This window comes from Schistocerca gregaria, chromosome 1 (assembly GCF_023897955.1).
Source record: "Schistocerca gregaria isolate iqSchGreg1 chromosome 1, iqSchGreg1.2, whole genome shotgun sequence".
In the NCBI taxonomy this organism is placed as follows: domain Eukaryota; kingdom Metazoa; phylum Arthropoda; class Insecta; order Orthoptera; family Acrididae; genus Schistocerca; species Schistocerca gregaria.
The window spans coordinates 171145985-171169006 of record NC_064920.1 but is presented as its reverse complement, the minus strand read 5'-3'; the positions used below and the strand labels follow the sequence as shown (position 1 = coordinate 171169006).

Genomic DNA, 23022 nt, shown 5'->3' with positions numbered 1-23022 from the left:
ACAACAACATGGAAATCTATCGACAAAGTAATTTTGAAACCAGCGTTCCTCTTTGCGGAATTCCTTTAGTTTAAAATATTCTGCTTCTATATAAACCGCAGTTTTGTTTTTAAATACGTTGTTTGCAAAATCCCAAGGAGCAGGACATAACAAACAATTACGCTATGCTAGCCGATTTCTATACCTGACGATATAATCAATTCTGAATGGTTTTGCAATGATATCGTTTCTTGTCACTACACATTCACTGACTTCCCTCAAATGGAGTCCCCTCGTTTCTTTCCAGTCAGTATATACAAATCTTCCCGGATGGCACGCTCTCAGAAAGTCAACCGTTAATCTCTCCGTGATGTTAACGCCTCTGAAGTCTGTGAGTTTATCTATCTGAAGCTCTTGCACGTATTCAACAAACCGGTGACAAAACGCGCCGCGTCTCGTTGGGTCTTTCGACTTCTTAACTCCTGCCTCCTTAATTATTAGTAGAAATACGCAGTCCCCGAGAATCAACAGAAGGATCTGTGGGTAAACTATTTCTGCGCAGGCTTTTTCTAATAAATCTCAATCTAGTGTCTGCTTTTGCTACACCTAGTTAGTAGCCACAACACTTCAGCTCCCTACTGTCACATACTATTAGTTTACCGGTATTAAGGTGTGGGAATACTGAAAACGTTCTCGTAATATTGAATGATTTTGTCTGTTTATGAACTATAAATTACTATAATTTACATGGATCTTCAGCTGTTAGTCGCTGTAACAAGCGTGGGTAATTTACTGGTCTTCCTGCAATTCGCTACAATTTACTATCGTTTCCAGTTTCCTATATAGAATATCATCATCCACTGGCAGCCTAATGGACCTTACACGTTATTTCCAAAAAGTTTTAACAGTCCAGAAAAGTTTCTTGCTATTTAAAATTTTATTTATGTGGGGTACACAGTCTCAACGAGTTTTGAGAAAGAAAACTTGGTCCCAGTAGTCCAATTCTCTTTATCATCCCTGCAATTGGCCAGTTTTAACCGTGGGTCAGTTCCAACCACATATTTTAAGTTTCAAGCATCATTTCACATTCTAACAACCGCTGGTACATAAGGATAGATATAAATCATACTTTTGTGTGTATGTGGCACAAAAACAATTCAACAGTGTAGTAAAATACAATAAAGCTGTTTGCACCTCCTGAGGAATGTAAGCATGAACACTACAGACTATCGTACCCCCCCCCCCCCCCCCCCACACACACACACACACACGTACAATGCATACCTGTCCACACGCTTCAGCAATTAAGTAGAACGTGGAATGATGCATAAAGCTTAAAATATATTCTTGAAAATGATTAACAGTTGAAATTGGCCAATTTCACGGATAATAAATAGAATACAGCGCATTTGGACGATGTATTCATTCTCAAAGATTTATGTTCTCAGAGTCTCGTACTATATAAAAAATATATTATTTTTAGCTGTCAGCTGCAATGTGATCTGCGATTGGTGCTGTTACCGTTTCATATACAGTTACGACGCATCCCGCGTTGATTACCGGACTTGGGTCTCCCTCGTAGCATTCCCCAATACAAATCAGACGCGTCGGTCAGCAAGGTTTCGCTGTCCTTTAGCAGAAGAAGGCTTCCTGTCATTGTGTTTACCCTCTTAACGCCTGTAGCTTCTACTGCATAGCTGTCACTACTAACATTTTTCCCTTTTCAACCACTCTCCACAACGCAATCGTATAACGAAACGGCGAATGTGGAATGGAACTTAGGGATCAGAGCGGTTACTTTACCAATGAGTAATTATGTTAAATACCTCTGTGGGTTTCAGTTATCAGGGCGAGGCACTGAACTGTCACCCTCTGTCTACAAAGCTGGTGGTGCTCTGTGACAAATGGAGTCTGCTTCGCCACGCCTTGAGACATCTTGAGGAATCGATGGTATTAGCAGTACAAGCAGTGATTACTTGCTAAAATAAGTTGCTCTGGATAGTTGGTTGATTTCTCAGATGTAGAATTAGTAACTCGGTTATTAAAGAGCTAGTAGCACGTTGGACGCAATAACACAGTATAGCTTGAGACGCAATGTACACTTCATAAAGTAATTAACTGATGAGTGTAACTGAATTTTCCGCCATTTGGTTGCGAATCAGCTTTCTACCATCGCCCTATGATAACTGAATGTCGCAATCACAGGTGAAGTGCCATGCTTCCTATACCAAAGCAGATACAGAAGATACATTCAATCTTTACGGCCATATTTTCTTCAAAGGAAAGCATTATTTTCTTTACATTGTATGAAAATCATTACATAAAACAAAAATAAAAAATACAATTAAATTCTCATTTTAACCTAAATTTAGCATGTCTGAAACTTAATTTAACAGAGGAGAAAAAGTGAATCGTATTTTGTCTTTTAAAGCAAAGGGTCCCTTTAATCATATGTTTATTGATTTCATGTGTGTCTAGTAACGCCATCTTTCTGCGAATCGTAACATATTTAAAATGTCGCAGCCCCCACCATAAGTGTGGTTTTCTGTTAAAAACGTTCCGCGTAGGTAAAATCTGTCTCTCCTGGTCTCTAGCTAATATCACGTTCCGATAACCTAACTGCCACAGCTCTGACTGACTGACCAAGATATATTTCTCAATATCTCTTGCAGCTCATTTCGTACACTCCATTACGGGGTAAAGGGTTTGTTGTGAGGCATAAAATTTTACTACGTTGTTGTTACTGTGAAACGTATGTCTGGACTTGCCTGACAAACGGGACAGGTAAGTTCTTGTTGGTCGACATACAGAAATGCTGGAAATTTACGAATTTAATTCTTTTCGTGCAATATTATCAACCAGATGGGACCTACAGTCATTATTAAAAACGAATAATTTGACAATCTGTAATTCTGACTGAAAAGCGTGTTCGGATAATGAAACCGTTACGAAGTGATACACTATCGAATGGAAAGCTGCATATTCGTCGTTTCATATTGCGAACTGTTTTTTCTGCAAATGCTAACTGTTGCTTTGTGAAAAGTCTGTATTAATGTCCAAGAACATATAACAGCTTCCGAGCTCCGTCGTGAACTGGATTTTATTTTGCACAGTTTAAATGCTTTGCGTTAGTGTTTCATAGTCCAATAATACGAATCCGTAAACACAACGCATGATCCACATAACTGACTTCAAATTTAATTTTACAACTTAGTGTACTTTTCTGTAAGAAAACTTTTTCGAAATTGTCCATTAAAACCCAAGTATTGCAGGACTAACATGAAAATCCATGACTAGGTTATCGAACAATTAATAAAATGTTTCTGTAACTGGAAAAAAGTCATTTTACGGAGATTTGCTTTTTTGACGATTAATGTCATGCCATTAGACGAAATTTACTTACGATCTGTTTAGACAGTCATCGGTGGGAACATTTGTAAATGAGCTAGTAATATCACACGATACTAGTTTAGAATTATATGGTACTAATATATATTAAATTTTTTTCCTCAGTAGCAGGGAGCACAGAACTGTTAACTGAAGAGTGTGAAAGGAAAATGTTCTGAGTGCGATTTTTCAAAAAACGTGCTGTCTGTGCTGTTGCGCTTACAGTACTTTGTTGTATGTTCCTGGGTTTGATTCAGGGGCCAAACAGTGGAGGAAGTCTTTAAGACAGGACGTAGTCTTACTGCCAAGCTGTACTTCCCTCTGAAGTTTCGAAATTTAATAAATATGAGGGGAGGTTTTTGCTCATTACGGTTGTATTAGTTAAAGCTAATGCTGTATTTCTGTACTTCACTTAAAACGTAGTACCCCAGTATTAATAGCACTTGGAACAAAAACTACCTCCGGCAATTTGATCGACAATGGACATTTCTGAGACTACGACTGTGTACAAAGTACATGTTGATTCTTGCAAAGAAGAAAACAGTAACCAGCTATCGACAATAACGCTGTCTATTTACACAAATACCCCGTTATCGGTTTCGAACTGCTGGTGCATGTTCAGGCAGCCGCTGTTGTTTGTAATAAACTTGTTGTTTACATTAGTTGTTGATAAAACAGACAACGACTGATGTAAACAATAACAAGCGCAATATAAACGAGAACATCCGTCTGCAGATAAACCTGTTGTTTAGAAACAGGTAACTCCACTGTCTGTGTAAACAAATTGCATTATTAAGAGTTGTCAGTTCATGTTTCCCTCTTTGCAAGAAACGACTTTTAAAACCTTTGTTACTGGCACTCTGAACAGCTAATTATGCTGTCATGGCACTTAGAATGTGATGAATACAGTATTTGTCTACTAATTTAACTCATTATTCTTTGCTATAATGTGGAGCCCCCCCATGAACCATGGACCTTGCCGTTGGTGGGGAGGCTTGCGTGCCTCAGCGATACAGATGGCCGTACCGTAGGTGCAACCACAACGGAGGGGTATCTGTTGAGAGGCCAGACAAACGTGTGGTTCCTGAAAAGGGGCAGCAGCCTTTTCAGTAGTTGCAGGGGCAACAGTCTGGATGATTGACTGATCTGGCCTTGCAACATTAACCAAAACGGCCTTGCTGTGCTGGTACTGCGAACGGCTGAAAGCAAGGGGAAGCTACAGCCGTAATTTTTCCCGAGGACATGCAGCTTTACTGTATGATTAAATGATGATGGCATCCTCTTGCGTAAAATATTCCGGAGGTAAAATAGTCCCCCATTCAGATCTCCGGGCGGGGACTACACAGGAGGATGTCGTTATCAGGAGAAAGAAAACTGGCATTCTACGGATCGGAGCGTGGAATGTCAGATCCCTTAATCGGGCAGGTAGGTTAGAAAATTTAAGAAGGGAAATGGATAGGTTAAAGTTAGATATAGTGGGAATTAGTGAGGTTCGGTGGCAGGAGGAACAAGACTTCTGGTCAGGTGACTACAGGGTTATAAACACAAAATCAAATAGGGGTAATGCAGGAGTAGGTTTAATAATGAATAGGAAAATAGGAATGCGGGTAAGCTACTACAAACAGCATAGTGAACGCATTATTGTGGCCAAGATAGATACGAAGCCCACACCTACTACAGTAGTACAAGTTTATATGCCAACTAGCTCTGCAGATGATGAAGAAATTGAAGAAATGTACTATGAAATAAAAGAAATTATTCAGATAGTGAAGGGAGACGAAAATTTAATAGTAATGGGTGACTGGAATTCGAGTGTAGGAAAAGGGAGAGAAGGAAACATAGTAGGTGAATATGGATTGGGGCTAAGAAATGAAAGAGGAAGCCGCCTAGTAGAATTTTGCACAGAGCACAACTTAATCATAGCTAACAGTTGGTTTAAGAATCATGAAAGAAGGTTGTATACGTGGAAGAACCCTGGAGATACTAAAAGGTATCAGACAGATTATATAATGGTAAGACAGAGATTTAGGAACCAGGTTTTAAGTTGTAAGACATTTCCAGGGGCAGATGTGGACTCTGACCACAATCTATTGGTTATGACCTGTAGATTAAAACTGAAGAAACTGCAAAAATGTGAGAAATTAAGGAGATGGGACCTGGATAAACTGAAAGAACCAGAGGTTGTACAGAGTTTCAGAGAGAGCATAAGGGAACAATTGACAGGAATAGGGGAAAGAAATACAGTAGAAGAAGAATGGGTAGCTCTGAGGGATGTAGTAGTGAAGGCAGCAGAGGATAAAGTAGGTACAAAGATGAGGGCTGCTAGAAATCCTTGGGTAACAGAAGAAATATTGAATTTAATTGATGAAAGGAGAAAATATAAAAATGCAGTAAATGAAGCAGGCAAAAAGGAATACAAACGTCTCAAAAATGAGATCGACAGGAAGTGCAAAATGACTAAACAGGGATGGCTAGAGGACAAATGTAAGGATGTAGAAGCTTATCTCACTAGGGGTAAGATAGATACTGCCTACAGGAAAATTAGAGAGACCTTTGGAGAGAAGAGAACCACGTGTATGAATATCAAGAGCTCAGATGGCAGCCCAGTTCTAAGCAAAGAAGGGAAGGCAGAAAGGTGGAAGGAGTATATAGAAGGCTTATACAAGGGCGATGTACTTGAGGACAATATTATGGAAATAGAAGAGGATGTAGATGAAGACGAAATGGGAGATACGATACTGCGTGAAGAGTTTGACAGAGCACTGAAAGACCTGAGTCGAAACAAGGCCCCCGGAGTAGACAACATTCCATTAGAACTACTGACGGCCTTGGGAGAGCCAGTCATGACAAAACTCTACCAGCTGGTGAGCAAGATGTATGAGACAGGCGAAATACCCTCAGACTTCAAGAAGAATATAATAATTCCAATCCCAAAGAAAGCAGGTGCTGACAGATGTGAAAATTACCGAACTATCAGTTTAATAAGCCACGGCTGCAAAATACTAACGCGAATTCTTTACAGACGAATGGAAAAACTGGTAGATGCAGACCTCGGGGAGGATCAGTTTGGATTCCGTCGAAATGTTGGAACACGTGAGGCAATACTGACCTTACGACTTATCTTAGAAGAAAGATTAAGAAAAGGCAAACCTACGTTTCTAGCATTTGTAGACTTAGAGAAAGCTTTTGACAATGTTGACTGGAATACTCTTTTTCAAATTCTAAAGGTGGCAGGGGTAAAATACAGGGAGCGAAAGGCTATTTATAATTTGTACAGAAACCAGATGGCAGTAATAAGAGTCGAGGGGCATGAAAGGGAAGCAGTGGTTGGGAAAGGAGTGAGACAGGGTTGTAGCCTCTCCCCGATGTTATTCAATCTGTATATTGAGCAAGCAGTAAAGAAAACAAAAGAAAAATTTGGAGTAGGTATTAAAATTCATGGAGACGAAGTAAAAACTTTGAGGTTCGCCGATGACATTGTAATTCTGTCAGAGACGGCAAAGGACTTGGAAGAGCAGTTGAACGGAATGGACAGTGTCTTGAAAGGAGGATATAAGATGAACATTAACAAAAGCAAAACGAGGATAATGGAATGTAGTCAAATTAAATCGGGTGATGCTGAGGGAATTAGATTAGGAAATGAGACACTTAAAGTAGTAAAGGAGTTTTGCTATTTAGGAAGTAAAATAACTGATGATGGTCGAAGCAGAGAGGATATAAAATGTAGACTGGCAATGGCAAGGAAAGCGTTTCTGAAGAAGAGAAATTTGTTAACATCGAATATAGATTTATGTATCAGGAAGTCGTATCTGAAAGTATTTGTTTGGAGTGTAGCCATGTATGGAAGTGAAACATGGACGATAACTAGTTTGGACAAGAAGAGAATAGAAGCTTTCGAAATGTGGTGCTACAGAAGAATACTGAAGATAAGGTGGATAGATCACGTTACTAATGAGGAGGTATTGAATAGGATTGGGGAGAAGAGAAGTTTGTGGCACAACTTGACTAGAAGAAGGGATCGGTTGGTAGGACATGTTTTGAGGCATCAAGGGATCACAAATTTAGCATTGGAGGGCAGCGTGGAGGGTAAAAATCGTAGAGGGAGACCGAGAGATGAGTACACTAAGCAGATTCAGAAGGATGTAGGTTGCAGTAGGTACTGGGAGATGAAGCAGCTTGCACAGGATAGAGTAGCATGGAGAGCTGCATCAAACCAGTCTCAGGACTGAAGACAACAACAACAACATCATGTGGAAGGCAGCATAAACCTGTGGTATCAAAAAAACTACTCATTTTATGGATACCAATAAGGTATGTACAATCAGAAGTTCACGTCTTTTTCACTAACTTGAGATAGTGACATTTTTATGTTTCTACCGTTCAGCTCTTCTTAATAGTGCGTAAATGACGTAGAATAAAGACTGTATTTGGACGTCCACAATGTGCTGATACCAAGAAAGTTAACTTGGAGTGAATGCCACAGACAGACTTTTACGATAGTTAGGGCATTAGGGTGGCACGCGGCTATCCGTTCAAATGCCCGGCCTTATCCCGAAGTGATATCCGGCTGATTCCTCGGAAAAGCTCACGGTCGATTTTGTCTCCACTTCTTGTGCAGTCCGAGCTGCTGTGACCTCATCTTCAACGATATATTGAGCTCTGTACTCATTTTCCTGATTTAATGTTAAAATTGTATTAATTGCAATTGGACATGAGAATAGGTTCTTCTCGCGCTCTTTTTCTTCGGTTCTGCATTAGAAAATGGGTGCTGTTGATTTTTGAGCTCTTAAATGTCGCTTAAAACCATACGCTCCGATAAGATTATGACTATTTGTATTTCACTATGTTATTGAATTACATTGTTTACTGTAGAAGCAAGTATTGTATTGCAATATTTATTAATATGTGACTCTTGCAATGTCTGTGGCACTTTGTTTTTAAGAGATTGATAGCCCTCTTTGTCACCCCTTCTATAAACAGTAGGACTACGAAAGGCAAAAAGTGAATGATCGAACTATGTAGAGGGTAGACGGGGTGAAATGGAGGTGGGGAAAGGGGGGAGGGAGTCGAATCCTATTCGCTTTTCTTAGGCGTAAATCAGAACGCGATACGTTGATACTTTCCTGTTAACTACTCTCTCCTTGGCATCCCCTCTTTGCACCATTCTGAAGAAAAAAGAAAAAAAAAGTCAAGCTTCAAGAAAATCTTGTTGGTCCTCTGCCACCTAAATAACAATATGTGAAATGTTCATTTGTTTTGAGCGATCTTATACTACGCTCTCAGACTCAGTAAGCCTGAGATTAAAGGTCAAAATTAATAAATCGTGAAAAGTACGATGTTTCACATGATGACACCTGAGGCACTAGATGTGTGAAAGTCACCGCGGTTCCAATGTCGACGGGACGTGGATATGCTTTATATCTTTCCTGTTTATCCCTCTTTTTATGGTGACGTTATTACGACATCTTGAGTTATATTCCAATTAGAAAACATGTGTGCTCAGGAGAAATACAGAGGAATGTTTTTATTTGCTTTCTTTAACCATTAGTTCTCGGGTCGAATTATATTTTATCACAAAACATCATGCCTATAAGGATGATTTCCACTACATAATACGTGTAATTACGACGGTGATGCTAAAAGCTATTTTTTAAGAGAAGTTCAGTAATTTCTATCCAGTCGTTCCGCTGCTGCACAGTTATTTCGTACGTGAAGTTAAATGGTTAGACTAAAATTCAGGTTCTCGTTTTAAACTCCTATGTATCAAATTATAGCTCGTAATTTATTCGAATGTCATCCTTTGAAATACTGTTGCTGTTGACCCGTCGTTCTGCACAAAGTTTGCATCACCATTACAATGCGGGTAGGCCAAAACTTTTGTATTAAGGTGTCTAAAGTAGGGAAACCTGTCGGTGGTGTCTCGAAATACTTCCGTTTATGAAACCTGACCATTACAAAATACTCGACGTTAATTGTTGATCATTTACGTCTCGGACAGATAGACGTACAATGCGTGGTAGGCAGTCTTAAGTTTCATATTTTTTTCACACATTTCTATATTTCATAGTTATTATTTTTTCTGACCTGTCCTGAATAACTTCGGCTTAAAATTTTAACCTCAGGAGGTTAAAATTTTAAGCCGAAGTTAATCATAACCCTAGTAGCCTACGAGAACTAACAGTGCAATTCAAGGTAAACGTGACTATCCAACGGAACATTTTATTATAATGTGCAAGTTCTCTTCTGTGAAATTTTTAAATGACTTGATATTCCGCATTGACTGTACATTTATTACAATACCCATCTTTACAATTTCCATCTTTTGGACGTGTGGCTACAAGAGCTGGAAACACTGCAAGTAATCAACATTAATAAAAAGCATTCTGAGTATTATGTATTAAGCGCACACCACGCTTGTTCAGTTCCTTTGTACAAGACTATTAGATGGGATTATAAGTGAGTAAAAGTTGACCCCGCTGCTAACTGCTTAGCAGTGCTTTCTGGTCTCAGATGATCATTGAGGGATGAATTGAGTCATAGCCTCATACCAAGCGGCCTTCAGCCCTCAGTCTCCAATCTTAAAGTGGTTCTGTTGCCTACTGACTACCGCAGTAATCTGCTAGTGGTCCAGTGGGCCACCAGCTGAGTCCTCCATTAACGTGTGTACCGCTGGAGCGCGGTCAACTCTCTCAGCAAAACAATTTTCGCAGCAGGATTATTTTAGTGCGAAAACATCGTTCTCGCTTAGGCCACTAGCATTACCGTTCCAAAACAAGTTATTAACTTCATTTGATTAACAGCAGCTATCATCAGCTCATGAGTGGTTGTAAAGCTGCGTCTACATATGCAACTAAAGTGACGCCGCAGCTCGTGTTAATCTGTCGTGGCCTCTACCGTTCACACAGGCAGCAACAGCTACTACGCAGCGCCGGCAGTTTTTAACCACCGACGCAAACGAGAGGAGTTATATGTGTAACGTTTGCATCTGTGTACCTGTCTATGGTACAGTAGCTCCCAAACGAAAGGTCCCACTCTAGTGCAGTTTCTTTTTATTTCAGATCTTCTTGAATCAGGTTGGTTCTTAGTTACATCCCACAAAGGCTAGTCAGTCGTTTAAATCTCTTCAGCTAGATCAGGTAAAAATGTTTTCCACCCGCACGCTCTCTTGATGTACGCTAAGTAATACACAAAATCTACATCAAATTACGTTGTACTGGATTGTAGAGCTCAAAAGGATCCAAACTGGAGTGAGTGATAAGATCTGTTTACTATTTACGGTTGACCAACAATGATGATGACTTTTGTCTTTGCGGCCGCCATATTTTGCACCTACAAAGCAGATAAGCGGTGATTGTGACTCAACTGTGAAAGATAAACATACACTCTTGCAGACTTTTTGTAATTGCTTTTGAAATATACAATTCAGTACTGAATCAAATGATTTATTCCTGTTAGTTTAGGCAGCCTACCGCGAGAGATCGCAATGGCAGCCCACTTTCTTGCGACTTCATTTACGACTATCGCCACTGCTTTTGTTACCTAAATTAGCTAAATATATACTAGAATAATCAAGGACTGCGTCTGTAAATTAAGAAAAGAAACACCTAAATCGCATACGTAAACAAAATATGAAAGTAAAGAAAACAAGTCAGAATAATAATTCCAGTCTGAAACGCAAAATCTCAGGTGCGTTTGCCAGAACCTTAAAACTGTAATGATACTTACAAAAATACATCTATTGTCAGAGTAAGCAGAATTCGGCGGATTAACATTTCTTGACACAATTTCGTGTTTCGTCCCGAAACATATTTGTGTGAATGTGGGAATAGTGTATGGAACATACCGTGTCTACTAATAAAATCTAAAGTTTAAAAAGTTGAAATAAACCTTAAAACTTAAACGAGACCCCGACACAAATTTTCTCTTAACAGCGAAAAAACGTATTGCCCCTGTGTTTAATAAAATTAGTATTGTTTTGATCCAAACGTTGGGAGAACGTTAAGTGAAATAAATACAGAATACACCTACAAATTATAAAGTATGGAATTTAAGTACAAGTAAGCTACCTGGAAAACACAGTTAAGTATCAAAACAGCAATCTCAAATTGTAGAGGCTAAGTCTTAATTACATTACTCCGAAAAATTAGCAGTAGACACACAACCGTCAGCGACGCCTGCCTGTTCGGTACGCCGCACTGGAGGTCACCAAACAACGCTGCGCACCTCATGCTCGCCTCTTAATGTCGTGTGAGTTAGAACGCCATCTTGAAGCCAATGCAGTATATAGGCCTCGTAAGAGGTATTAACGCATCATAGTAAATTTGTACGTAACTATGCAAATATCAGATATAAAATATTCCTCAACACTGATAGGCTACCTAAAGACAGGTTGGTTCAAATATACTCCTGGAAATTGAAATAAGAACACCGTGAATCCATTGTCCCAGGAAGGGGAAACTTTGACACATTCCTGGGGTCAGATACATCACATGATCACACTGACAGAACCACAGGCACATAGACACAGGCAACAGAGCATGCACAATGTCGGCACTAGTACAGTGTATATCCACCTTTCGCAGCAATGCAGGCTGCTATTCTCCCATGGAGACGATCGTAGAGATGCTGGATGTAGTCCTGTGGAACGGCTTGCCATGCCATTTCCACCTGGCGCCTCAGTTGGACCAGCGTTCGTGCTGGACGTGCAGACCGCGTGAGACGACGCTTCATCCAGTCCCAAACATGCTCAATGGGGGACAGATCCGGAGATCTTGCTGGCCAGGGTAGTCGATTTACACCTTCTAGAGCACGTTGGGTGGCACGGGATACATGCGGACGTGCATTGTCCTGTTGGAACAGCAAGTTCCCTTGCCGGTTTAGGAATGGTAGAACGATGGGTTCGATGACGGTTTGGATGTACCGTGCACTATTCAGTGTCCCCTCGACGATCACCAGAGGTGTACGGCCAGTGTAGGAGATCGCTCCCCACACCATGATGCCGGGTGTTGGCCCTGTATGCCTCGGTCGTATGCAGTCCTGATTGTGGCGCTCACCTGCACGGCGCCAAACACGCATACGACCATCATTGGCACCAAGGCAGAAGCGACTCTCATCGCTGAAGACGACACGTCTCCATTCGTCCCTCCATTCACGCCTGTCGCGACACCACTGGAGGCGGGCTGCACGATGTTGGGGCGTGAGCGGAAGACGGCCTAACGGTGTGCGGGACCGTAGCCCAGCTTCATGGAGACGGTTGCGAATGGTCCTCGCCGATACCCCAGGAGCAACAGTGTCCCTAATTTGCTGGGAAGTGGCGGTGCGGTCCCCTACGGCACTGCGTAGGATCCTACGGTCTTGGCGTGCATCCGTGCGTCGCTGCGGTCCTGTCCCAGGTCGACGGGCACGTGCACCTTCCGCCGACCACTGGCGACAACATCGATGTACTGTGGAGACCTCAAGCCCCACGTGTTGAGCAATTCGGCGGTACGTCCACCCGGCCTCCCGCATGCCCACTATATGCCCTCGCTCAAAGTCCGTCAACTGCACATACGGTTCACGTCCACGCTGTCGCGGCATGCTACCAGTGTTAAAGACTGCGATGGAGCTCCGTATGCCACGGCAAACTGGCTGACACTGACGGCGGCGGTGCACAAATGCTACGCAGCTAGCGCCATTCGACGGCCAACACCGCGGTTCCTGGTGTGTCCGCTGTGCCGTGCGTGTGATCATTGCTTGTACAGCCCTCTCGCAGTGTCCGGAGCAAGTATAGTGGGTCTGACACACCGGTGTCAATGTGTTCTTTTTTCCATTTCCAGGAGTGTATTTTATATAATAAGTAGTTGTTTAGATTGGTGAGGCGCAGAACTGGAGGGGCTGACACCAAAAAGAAAAGGCTTATGCAAAACAATAATGAAAGTACGCTGATCTAAAAACGATAGCTCTTGTTCACTTATTATTATTATTTTATTTACTTATCGGTCCCCCGAAACGTTGGCAAAATATACAGAGGAGCCAAAGAAACTGGTACACCTGCCCAATATCGTGTAGTGCTCCCGAGAGTACGCAAAAGTGCTACAACAAGACACGGCATGATCTCAACTGATGTCTGAAGTAGTGCTGGAGGGAATTGACATCATGAACCCTGCAAGGTCGTCCATAAATCCGTAAGAGCACAAGGGGCTGGAGATCTCTTCTGATCAGCACGTTGCAAGGTATCCCTGACATGCTGAATAATGTTCATGTCTGGTGAGCTTTGAGGATAACGAAAGTGTTTAAAATCAGAAACGTGTTCCTGGAGCAACTCTGTACTAATTCTGCACATGTTAGGTGTCGCATTGCCCTGCTGTAGTTACCCAAGTCCGTCGGAAAGCACATGGGACATGAATGGATGCAGGTGATCAGACATGATGCTTACGTACGTGTCACTTGTCAGAGTCGTATCTACACTTATCAGGGGTCCCCTATCACTCCAACTGCACACGCCCCACACCATTACAGAGCCTCCTCCAGCTTCAACAGTCCCCTGCTGACATGCAGACTCCAGGGATTCATGAGACTCTCTCCATACCCGTACACGTCCATCCGCCCAATTTAATTAGAAACGAACCTCGTCCAATCAGGCCAACATGTTTCACTAATCAACAGTCTAATATCGGTGTTGGTGGGCCCACGAAAGGCATAAAACTTTGTGTTGTGCAGTCATCAAGGGTACACGAGTCGGCCTTCGGCTCCGGAAGCCCATATCGATAATGTTTCGTTGAATGGTACGCACCCTGACACTTGTTGATGGCCCAGCATTGAAATCTGCAGCGATTTGCGGAAGGACTGCACTTCCGTCAAGTTGAGAACGATTCTCTTCAGTCATCTTTGGTCCCTTTCTTGCGGGATCTTTTTCAGGCGGCAGCGATGTCAGAGATTTGATATTTCACCGGATTCCTGGAATTCACAGTACACTCGTGAAAAGGCCCTACCGGAAAATCCCCATTCTACCGCTACATCGGAGATTCTGCGTGCTATCACTCATCAACCGACTGTAAAACTACGATGAAACTCACTTAAATCTTAAGTGCGTGCCATTGTAGCAGTAGTAACCAATGTAACAACTGCTCGAGACACTTGCTCAGTTATACAGGCGTGGTCGACCGCAGCGCTATATTCAAGGTGTATACATATCTCTGTATTTGAATACGCATTGCTATAGCAGTTTCTGTGGAGCTTCAGTGCATAACTAGCAGTATTAAACTTAAATAGGCAATACATATTTGTTTTTACATTTTAGAGTTCTTTGTATTGTTTTTTAAAATGTTTAAGTTTCTCAACACAGCGTCATCCACGATTATTATGGCGGATAGTGACGTCACATCGCTCGTTATGGCATTAAGACTGACACAAGAGTTAAACAGAAGAAAAAGAATACCCAAATGTCAGATCTGGAAGTAGATTTTCCGTATGAATAAAATAGGGAAACAAACACACTTACAAATGGAGCAAAACTCGATGATGTAAGTTCTGTCTGTTATGGAAAACCACCTAGCAGTTAGCTTGCAGATGGCAACTGCAGACGCCACAACTCTCCTGGAATTTCAGAACGTAAGTGCGTTCTTTAATGTGAATCTACCCGGATAGCCGTGGGCGTTAAAACGTCACTTTCTGGAACGGGGAGAAGTGTCGACACAGGATCGTAATCACGTGGCGAATTAATGACAATGGACGGTGTGCCAGCCAGCCGGGATGTTATATTTAGGCGGTTTGCCACATTCGACTAGGTGAATACCGGGATGGTACCCAAGCCCGCCTCACTAATGCGTTCGGCTCTTTGCATGAGTAACCCTTCACATAGACAGCTGGGGTACACAAATTCCGTTCCGGAAGGGTACGGGATGGTGACAGCAAAGGATCCGACCACCCCTTAAATTAATCACGCCCCACCAGTTCGTAACCATGCCGACCCTGTCTTGACGTGTGACAAAGGCGCTAGAAACGATTATGTTCCTTAATGTAGGCATTTCGTCGAAACACAACTTTACACAACTCTCGTTCTTGTTTCCATATTAATTCGTTTCTTAAAAAAAAAAAAAAAAAACAAAAAAAACGCACACACACCTGCGTGCTCGCACACGCAATTTTTCCTAAAGAAACTTTATTCCTAGGATCAAGTCACTCTTCGCATAGTTACAGAAACTGCGAACTGACGGAAAAAATTGGCAACACAAAGACAGAGATCTGCGACATAAACTTACGTTGGCAGTGATGTTTCTATATCTGAAAGAGGTTGTGTATTCAAGTTCCGCGCCAGTGGCACAACACTGGTGTTAGTAGCGCCACTACGAGAATGCAAATGAAGTTTGCTGTACGAGTATATTCACACTCTGACGGTCTTGGAATTATTTATCTTTGAGATTGCCTGTAGCGAGTTGATACTAGTCAAGAACGCCTTTAAGGTGACACAGCCTCATCAACACCTCACTGTGTTTCAATCAGATCGTGTAATAGGGCTACAAGGAGTTGCAGGTTCCTTCCGGGATACTGCAGAAAGACATTGTAGGACTGTAGCCACTGTACATGACTGATGGCAGCGGTGGTCACGAGAACGTACGGTCGCAAGGAGACCCCTCTCCAGACGGCCACGTGGCACTACTTACTTCAAGGACAGCTGCGAGTCAGACGTGTTATAGCATGTATTCCATTTACCCAAAACCACTGCCATTTGGCACTTCAAGGGTGTGAAGCCAGAGTTCATTGGAGGACAGGGTTGAGGTCTGTTGTGTCATCTGACGAAAGCCCATACTGCCTCGCTGTCGTAATGTACGTGTGTTGGTTAGAAGGAAGCCTGCCGACTGCCTGTAGCCAACCTGTGTGTGTGCACAAAACACATTGTACTTTATCGTGGAATTATATTCTGTGGTACGATTTCGTACTACACCAGAAGCACTCTAGTGGTTATCTCAGCCACCTTGACCGCAAATTTGTACGTCAGTCTGATGATTCGACCTGTTGTGATGCCAAACGTGAGCAGTATACCACAGGGGATTTCCAAAAGGACAACGGTCTTCCACAAACTACTGTTGTAACTCAAGATGCTCTACAGAATATAGACACGTTGAATTGTCCTGCTCGATCACCAGATCAGTCTCCAGTTGAGCATATATGAGACATCAAGTACAGTGTCATTCGCAACAAGCATTAACCGTCTCTTAATTGACGGACCTACTGCAACAGTCGTGGAGCTCCATCTCACAAACTGAAATCTCGCACCTGCATGCATGTCTGCATGCTTGTACTTCACATTTTGACGGTTACACCGGTTGTTAATGTACCAGATTTTCAACTTTGCAATGCGTTATCTCGCACTTACATTCACCTGTGAACTTGTAATGTCAATCAGTTAAGTATGTTACCAAGATGAAGGCACTCCCAAAATTTCATTCCTCTACATTAATTATTTTTTGGTGTTGTGAATTTTTCAGTTTCTGTATAAATTTTATGCCAGAACAGTACGCAACGAGTATGCGCATGCAAGAATGAAACCCTACTGCCGCAGTACACAGCCGATAATTGTGTGTTCGGCTCTAAATGGGAAATCAGTATCAACTATAAAACTGATGCTACTGGAAAGAGAATCGGCCATATTTTTAAGAAATGGTACACAGTGAACAGGTTGTGACAACTGTAAACGGCTGATGACCATAACGTGGCAGAGCAAATAGCCTTTGCAGTTATATTTTATTTCACTCAGTGTCTAGCGAAAGCCGCTCTGGAGTGGGCCAGAGCAGGGAGCTTAGAGCTGAATATTCTGTCAGTGCTGAGGACTTGTTGTTGTTGTTGTTGTTGTTGTTGTGGTCTTCAGTCTTGAGACTGGTTTGATGCAGCTCTCCTTGCTACTCTATCCTGGGCAAGCTTCATCTCCCAGTATGTTCTGCAGCCTACATCCATCTGAATCTGCTTATTGTATTGATCTCTTGGTCTCCTCCTACGACTTTTACCCTCCACCCTACCCTCCAGTACTAAATTGGTGATCCCTTGATGTCCAACCGACCCCTTCTTCTACTTAAGTTGTGCCACAAACTCCTCCTCTCCCCTAATTCTATTCAATACTGAGGACCTTACACAGAACAAAAAGGGAGCGAAAGTACATGACTGAGGTCTCTTTAAAAGGAACCATCTCAACATTCCTTTCAAACGGTTTACTGATAAAAGTGAGCATAGTCAAACTGTTACCTGAGCTCCACTTCTCAGGAATATGATCCTAGTGTCCAGAATCCTTTGACTTGTATCATATTTTTGCTATGTAAATATTAGTACTGAATAAATTTTATCGAGCTGACTGCTTGTTACAGCTTCGTCTAAGTGAAAATAAGACTTTAATTACAATGATGCAGAAATCCCGGTCAACGTGGATATATATCTTGAGAACATTTCACAGTAAATAAATTTTACAAACTGTAAACGGAAAATAAATATATATTCTATAGCATTACGGCTTACAAACATGTACTTTCATCACAATGAGGAAACGTATATCGTATGTAATGTTCGTCACGTCTCAGAAAACACGTGCGCCATGTACAGTGCAGCCTGTATCCGTAATCATTCCATATACCTGTCTATAACGACTGCGTTACCTCAGTACTCACAACAACATAAACTGCTGTAACGTTTTAAGCCCCTGGAGATTGGAGATCACTAAAACAAGGGTTTTTCTACTTTGAGTGAAATTTCAGCAAGACAAAATGGGGTTATCCAGTTTCTGTAACGCATATTGCCATACATGGTAATGCACATACTACCGAGTAACAGTGCACCCATTTCTCCGGCACCCCGCCCCCTCGCCCCATACTCTATATTGACTGACTATTCGACCAGAAACAGTATCATGTTCGTAAGATTGTGTAAGGAACATCATCAATTTTCTTGTGCGCTGGGAATCGTGTCATTGTATCCGATCGTGAGTACTGTGGCGTCGCATGGCTGTTCAGATGAATTCTGTGTTAGGCTGATGTGTGAAGACGGCGTTGTTGTTTCTCTGTGCCCTCCGTGCCGCATTTTAGGTTTGTTACCTGCAACTAATGCATTACTATTTCCAACCACGACTCGTATCTGATTTTCGAATTACAATATACAAGAACCACGGCGTTAAAGGTTTTTATTTTAATTTTGGAACTTAATGCCCTGCGCCACCAGCATGTTTTATGTTTTTCCACATGCATGTATCCTCTCTTTTGTGTAACTCAGCCCCCTAGAGTAGATTACTGGTTTATATTGTGACATTTGTGCAGACTGTTTTGCTGATCACGATTTGAGTGTGTCTCAGAAAGGATACGTTTCTGCTATGAGATCTATTTTTGTTGATTGTACCCTATGTAAGATGCTGATACGATCGTAAGTGGATGTCGAGAGCCAAACCAAATATACAATCGCGTTCCCCTTCATGGTAATGGCAGTGACACTCCAAAGATCACACAGAAAACACAGCGGTGTTACTTTGTAACAATTTCTGAAGTGATTTTGACAAATGCTGATGTTAGTTGATGTATGGACGTGGTATATGCACGTCGCAGCATCGTACCGTAAACACGGCACACTGTAATGAAGTGTTTCTGCTGTGCAGATCGTCAGCCACGTTATCCATCTTTATCACGGGCCCATATCCTGTACTGCAACGCCTGGTGTACGTGACCTGAAATATATTGTAATGTTTTGACTATAAGTGTCATTCAGACATTTTAGACATTTTGTCATCTGTGAGTAATGCTCTTTAAATATGTAACAACTTTTATACTCTGTAATATTTACTTCACTGTATTATCTAGGTGTTTTATTTTAAATTCACATTTGCCCTCAATTATGGCTACAGAGCTGATATATTAGTGAAACTTCATTAAAAAAAGTAGAGATCAAACACTCACGTAAAAAACAGTGGATAGGTCTTAATAACATTTAATATAACACCTCAATTCTTGACCTGCTTTGAAGGTTACAGTTAGTAATCAGTACTAAGCGAGAACGGAACTGCAAGTCATTTATCATCGTCAAGGAACTACAGAGGCCCCGTCTGTGTTGAATAATATCTTTTAATGTTTCTGCAAACTTCTGAACAAATATTGTTAAGTAATATGGTTCTTGTCATGGTTTTCAGGTGGTCTCCGTGCACTCGTTGGAAGAAATTTATGCCACGACACCTTTCAGCAACCGGAATCCACGGTAAGTGGCAAATCTATCAGATATTTCTAACGAATTCAGCATAATTTCGTTGAAGCTGCCTGCTTGTTTGCGTGATGTTTAATAAATGCATAGTGGCCGTAGACTGTAGAGAATAAGATGTGCACTGCAACTGACCTTCCATGATCTCCTGACGATCTGCAAAAATTCTCCACTACTGCATTACTAGCTAGAACATAAAAATACACTGAAGCGCCAAAGAATATGGTTTAGGCATGCGTACTCAAACGCAGACATATGCAAAAAGGCAAAATACGGCGCTGCCATCGGCAACGCCTATATCCGGCAACACATGTCAGGCGCACATGTCAGGCGCACTTGTTAGGTCGGTTACTGCTGCTACAATGGCAGTGTATTTGAACGTGGTTTTACAGTCGGCGCACGAGTTATGGGACGCATCATCGCCGAGGTAGCGACGAAGTAGGGACTTTTTCTGGACGATCATTTCAGGAGTGTACCGTGAATATCAGGAATCCGATAAAGCATCAAATCTCCGACATCTCTGAAGCAGGAAAGAGATCCTGCAAGAATGTGACCAACGACGAATGAAGAGAAACGTTCAGCGTGACAGAAGTGCAACGCTTCCGCAAACTGCTGCAGATTACAGTACTGGGTCGTCAATAAGTGCCAACGTGCGAACCATTAACAGTAACATCATCGATATAGGCTTTCGGAAACCAAGGACTACTTGCGTACTCTTGATGTTTGCACGAAACAAAGTTTGCCGCCTCGCCTGGGCTCGTCAACACCGACTTTGGACTGCTGATCACTGCAAGCCTGTTGCCTGATCGGACGACACTCGTTTCAAATTGTATCGATCGGACGGTCGTACACGGGTGTAGAGACAACCTCATGAATCCTCGGACACTGCATTTCTGCAGGGGGCTGTTAAAGCTAATGGAGGCTCTGCAATGGTGCGGAGCGTGTCCAGTAGGCGTGATATACATATTATGAAACGTCCCCTTAGAAAAATTATACACGACTGTGCTTAAACTGACACACAATATTTTTTTAGCGCAACGCTATCTGACTTTCAGTAATCCCTACAAGAGAATGGCCCTGACTGACATTAACCTATATGTTTCACAAATCACTTACCTCACAAAAATCTTGGTTACTCGAACTACTGCAATACAGCGAGCGCCATTATTGCCAGCTAAATAAAAGATTCAAACTACGGAAGGCACTAACTACTGATAGGCATAGTTAGCAAATGAAAGTTTTTAATAGAAAACAAACAATATATTTACCTTTATAGTCATAATATATATATATATCAGTTCATGACACCAATTCTTACAAGTTTCAAAACTCCGCCATCTCTCTCCCCACGTCCACCACTGCTGGCGGCTCACCTCCAACTGCGCAACGTTACGCGCTGTTAACAGCCAACAGCCCAACACTACAGTGGCAGACAGCAATGCAAACCAGCCACAAACTGCACAAGGCACAGCCAGTGATTTTCATACAGAGCGCTACGTGGCGGCGGCGTTACCAATATAAAAACCTAAACAGGAAGGTAGGAGGGGAGGTACTGGCAGAAGTAAAGCTGTGAGTACCGGGCGTGAGTCGTGCTTCGGTAGCTCAGTTGGTAGAGCACTTGCCCGCGAAAGGCAAAGGTCCCGAGTTCGAGTCTCGGTCGGGCACACAGTTTTAATCTGCCAGGAAGTTTCATATGAGCGCAGAGTGAAAATCTCATTCTGAAAACCTAAACAGCCTACTTACAATATAACCCCTGACACGTCTAGATACGACTCTGACAGGTGGCTGGTACGTAAACATCCTGTCATATCACCTTCATCCATTCATGTCCATTGTGAATTCCGACGGACTCTGGTAATTCCAGCAGGGCAATGCGACACCCCCCCCCCCCCCCCCCCCCCCACGTCCGGAATTGCTGCAGGGTTGCTCCAGGAACACCCTTCTGAGGTTAAACAATTCCGCTGGCCACCAAACTCCCCAGACATGAACATTATTGAGCATGTCTAGGATGCCTTGGAACATGCTCTTACTGATTTCTGGACAGCCCTGCAGGATTCATGGTGTCAATTCCCTCCGGCACTACTTCAGGTATCGGTCGAGTCCATGCCACGTCGTGTTGCGGTACTTCTACGTGCTCGCGGGGGCCCTAGACCGTATTAGACGGGCTCTTCGGTGTAGAAATAGCTTATGGTTTTTTGAATATGACTTGTTTCATTCCGTAATTGCATTTCCAGGTAGTCAGCTTTTCTGAGAGTTTGCTTTCCTTTTTAAATTGCAACACCAATCGTTACGAGCTCAGTATACATTACGTTCTGGAGCAAATGAGACGTCTAGGGTATGGAACACCAATTTACATTCTTGGATATTTTATTGCCGAAATCAAGCACAAAGTGACCAAATACAGTCTTAATTGACTTTGCCATCGGAAAGGTGGTTTCGTTTTTAGGCTAGGATGGATAAATATTTCTTTGCTCGTAGTATAAAAAAGAACCGCTATGTGTATAAGTAAGATCCAGAAAGTACAGTAAGTTTCAATGAAGATAGACGCAGTAGGCTACATGTTCATATATCTGTGCTTCGGTAGCTGCTTCATGGTGTGGCGGATTGTACTACAGGTCTCTTTTTATTTCACCTATTTCTTATTGCATCTGCAAATGTTGCCCGGAAACAGCAGCCTACGCTAAGTATCATTATGAGATCAAATTCAAAAGATTTTTTTTTACATTCAAGCCATTTTGCCAGATATGCAGAACAAATCAAGAGTTACTGAGAAACGCAGAATAGGATTGTACTTCATAGACAGACTGTACTTCATAGACAGACTGTAGAAGCAGCAGCAATAAAAGGGTTGGAAACTTACGTCCCTCGTCTTGATGTGCCTTAACGTAGGAAGGAGGTCATAAACTGCAGAATTCTCAGATAAAGTCATTAGATGGTGCCCATATTAGCGACTAATGTGGCTCATGCAGAGAGATTTTCATTAGAGCATAAAGCTGTTTCCAGTTGTAAGGTTAAGAAGGAAAATAAGAGTGAAAAATTAAATTTTGTGAGAGTGTATGATAAGAAGTATATTGTTTATCTCGTCCTCTAACGACCACTCATAGAATTTCACAGCAAACTTTTCCGTGATGCTGACGGTGTTTTCTCTTCCTCTAGCTTTGCCCAAACGTACCCATAAAAACGTACAGCCCTTTTTTTTTCCTCTCTTCCCTATCCTTACTAATCCTATCGTGTAATGGTCCCGGGCTAACGAGTAATATTTTAGTATTTGTAGGAAGATAGATTTCCAGCCTACTTATTTCGGAGGTGAACAATATATCCTATTGATTATTCCGTGAATTTGTCTTGCAGCTGCTTTTTCTGCAATCAGTTTCATGTAATCATTCCAGATGTATACTCTTCGATATTTTATGGTTGTTACTGTTTATGATTTGGTCTCCAGTCTAACGAAACAAC

At 42.1% G+C, this 23022-nt stretch overlaps 1 protein-coding gene across 1 annotated transcript in view; it reads left to right on the top strand.

Annotated features, from left to right (window-relative positions):
- The window catches only part of LOC126285037 (uncharacterized), a 44140-nt gene that overhangs the window by 11497 nt on the left and 9621 nt on the right, over nt 1-23022 (top strand). The window contains exon 2 of the mRNA XM_049984361.1: nt 19502-19566. The gene's annotated coding sequence lies outside the window, so the exon portion shown is untranslated. The remainder of the gene's footprint in view (nt 1-19501; nt 19567-23022) is intronic.